The 3,806-nt window shown below is 36.8% G+C and overlaps 1 protein-coding gene across 1 annotated transcript in view; it reads left to right on the top strand.

Annotated features, from left to right (window-relative positions):
• The window catches only part of PLCB4 (phospholipase C beta 4), a 170,995-nt gene that overhangs the window by 58,652 nt on the left and 108,537 nt on the right, over nt 1-3,806 (top strand). The window lies entirely within an intron of this gene.

Genomic DNA, 3,806 nt, shown 5'->3' on the forward strand with positions numbered 1-3,806 from the left:
GGCGGTCCACAGATCCTGACAGCTCCCCACAGTCTCTTGAGTTGCTCTGATAGCTTTGTAATTGGAGCAGTATCTTGATGTTGTCACACATTTCCTTATAGACTTCAAGTAATGCACAGCAAATATAATACTAAGGGATGTGAAATTACAGCAAATTAAGATCAGTTTTGGATAGTTTTTTTGTTCTCCCCTCCTTTCCTATACTGAGAAGCTGTGGCTTACATTTAAAAGGAGATGCGTTTGGTTACACATAATTATGTGGGCCTTTTTTTTTTTTGTCAAGGCCGGCTTTTGTGATTTTAAGATGAACAGAACTTTGCTGCCCTGCTGTTTACAGCTCAAGAAATGGTATAATCTGCTCTTGCTTGGAGTTCTTCCATCCTTTAATCTAGTAAAAGTTTGTTCCTTCGACTAAACTAGCAGATCACCAATTAAGTTTATTTTGTTGTTGTTACTATTAAAGCAGGGGTCCCCAACCACCGGTCTGTGGACCAATACCGGGCCGCAGCATGCCAGCAACCGGGCCGCACAAACAAGCAAAGCCCCATCCGTGAGATGTAGGCAGCACACAAAACCACGGTCCCTCCGGTCCGTGGAAAAACCTCTCTCCACGGAACCGGTCCCTAGTGCCCCAAAGGTTGGGGACCTCTGTATTAAATGACATAAGATGGCCATTCTGAGACTTGTACAATAGAAATGGTTCTGTATTTATACTTTTTTTTTAAGATCACCAACTGCATTCTTTTCTACTACTAATAAGTTACGAAAATCACTCATACAAATTCATTACCATTAATGTTTATATACCACTCTGTTATTAAAACAGTAGCTACAGTAAAGTGAGATTCCAGCTTTCCAGAATCATTTATTGAACTGCTTATTAACTTCCAAGGGAGTGGACTCAGAAGAAGAATACATGGGGGGGGGGGGGACAAACTAAAATTGAACAACTTTGAAGAATGAACCATACAGAAAAATCAGCCCAATTTAATGCTACAGTGGAAAAAACAGCTCATATCGATCCTAATCCTCTGAACTCACTCTCCCTCCCCCGTGGCTTATTTTGTCCAGATTAGGATGTTAGATTGTTCTGTATCCATGAGAACAGAATCCTCAGTGGTCTATTGTGACTTCAGAGAGATCATAATGACTTTTTGCTGGATTCACATCAAGATGAATTGATTGAGTTGGTACACTAGATGATCTGTCCAGATGACTCTCTACCCTTCTCTGACAATGACAGGGAGGCTTCCTTCAATTTTACACAACAGGAATGATTGTTGGGAGTTCAAATTGCGTGTCAGACATAACATCAGGTAAAGAGGTAGTCATGAAAGTCATAAACCTGCCTGACCATTTGGTGCAGTGTATTCATAGGCAAAAATACTTACTGATCCTTGGTTAATAACAGGGAAAGCAGCAGAAGAAATAGATACAATCTTAATTAATATGAACTGTGAAGGTGGATCAATCAGGTTGATTATTAATAACAAATGGGTGTTGAAAGAGGGAAAACGTATTACTGTGATCATGATTTTTCCTTTTTAGAATGGAAAAAGAGTCATAAACATATCATTTCAGTAGTGGTGTGTATTGTTTCAGTTTCAAACACACACACTCAGTAGTTAGGTGAAATTAGCAGTTTACTCAAGGCTGGATAGATAAAGGTAGACAAGGAAAGGAATGTAAATCAAAACAGAGTCTCTGGACAAGAAAGCTTGCCAGAGTGGTTTTGCTTTCAACAGGTACGTTCAGAAGAGTAGTCAAAATCCAGTCCAAAGTTCAGAAAGCCAAGTCAAGGTTGTCAACCAAGGTCAGAGTTTTACAAACAAGATTCACAAGAATGACAGGAAATCACATGGTTGCTTCCAACAAAGTAACATGGGTCAGGGTTGCCTCTTAAATCAGATTGCAGCTAGCTGTTTTTAATCAAGTTATTGTCTTCCTTGAGCATCTTTGTTCTGCTCTCCACTCTGTTTTCCAATGATGTATCATTTCTAAAGCACTTGAAAACTGTTTGTTGGCTGAAACCAGCTTCCCTGAGGGTCATGTATTAAGAACTATATGAGGTTGTTTAATACTTTTTTGGATGCTTGATATTCCATCCCACTATTTCTTTTCCTGATTAACCTGGCTTTACCCTTTGTCCATTGGATCAAGCTGTAAGATCTGAGTTTCAGGAGATCTGGCAAGTTTAGTTATTTGTTTAATGATTTAATTGAAATTTAGCATAATTAGGTATGTAACATTATAGCATTCTTTTGAGGCATTGATTAATTTGGAACAGGTTGTTGTGAAGAATCGGGCACTAATGGCATTTATTCTAAAAAAAGCTATTGGTGATACTTAATCTTATGAAGTTTTATGTAATACTTGAGGTGTTTTTAATACACAGTTAAGCATACTTGTAGATAATATGAATCTAGTAATTAGTACTGTTGCTTAGTGGATTATAAACTTGTTCTTTAGTCTTCAGAGGTTCTGTTGATCACTTGATTTTGAAGACTCAATAGCAGTAGGCTTTTGCTATAATGAGCAGTGTTACAGAAATTGTGGATTAGTCAGTATGCTTATTATAAAGCAAATAACAGTATGAACTTAATTGGCTAAATCTAAGCAGTGAAAAGATTGCTTACTAGATATACCAAATCATTGTTGTATTTATGTTTTACCAATACAGTTTTCTCAGATATAAGGTATCTGTGGGAAGACAAAAATTTTAAAATACATAGAAAGACATTACTTCCTTCCATTAAAAAGAGTGGGTTATGTCCTTAATTCAGGTACCATATGTGAACCCAGTGTATTTTGAAAACAGGCTGTATATAATAAGTTAGATGGATGGAAGATCAGAGGAAAAAGTTATCACAGGGTTTTTCTTAGTAGAATGCCTGGGTATCCACAGTTCCACTAGATGGTGCCCTTTGACTTACAAAATAATTTTTCTAAAATTTAAAATGACTCAAATTTCCATTTCTTACAAGTTTTACGTGTTTTCACATCAGATTTGGTTAGATTTTGCCATTGTAGTTCAATACTTTTCATTTTTTTTTAAAAAAAACCCATGAATTATTACTGGCATCTCTTGTGCCGTGAGAAATTGCAAAAGGATGTCTGCCATTTCAAAAGTTTACTGATCTCAACCTAAAGGAAAGAGCTACATCTACTTAGGCCTTGCAGTACTTGTACATCTCAGCTACTGGGCAGTGGAAAAAAATGAGGTACATTGAAAGTATAGCTTTGTTCAGAAGTGATCTCCCTAAACAAATTCACCTATTTCATTGCTGCCTGTAGTCACACCTTATTTTGCACTGATTATGTGGAAAGCAATCCAAGTCTGCCTTCCCAGAAATATTAAGGATCCCAGTCAATACCAGGCAGTATGGAAAGAGGAGATGGCAGAGTTGAGGGAGCTTTTTGTGTCACCAAGTTCAATCTTCTGTTTCAAGTAGGAATCCAGATTGCCTAGGAGAGGAAAATGTCCATCTTCTACATGAGTGCAGAAAATAGAAAAGAGCTTTGCAACTCTATGACTGATTGGTTCCAGGCAATTTCCTTTGGGCTCAGATGGGAGAGAAGTTAAGCAAATGTTTCTTGGCTATTTATGAGAAGAAAACAGTTGTTACCAGTTAGCCTCTTTTCTTTTGCTATTTGTTAACAAATATTTTGTTATTTTCTCTATTGATTGGAAGATAGGAAAAGAACAAGGCAATGTAATTATGATATTAATTGAATATTATATTGATTTCATAACATGCATATTTACACGCATTTGCTTATATTTTGTGGTGTTTGAAAGGAAAAAA

This window comes from Protobothrops mucrosquamatus, unplaced genomic scaffold (genome assembly GCF_001527695.2).
Source record: "Protobothrops mucrosquamatus isolate PMUCROS unplaced genomic scaffold, P.Mucros_1.0 scaffold166, whole genome shotgun sequence".
NCBI lineage: Eukaryota > Metazoa > Chordata > Lepidosauria > Squamata > Viperidae > Protobothrops > Protobothrops mucrosquamatus.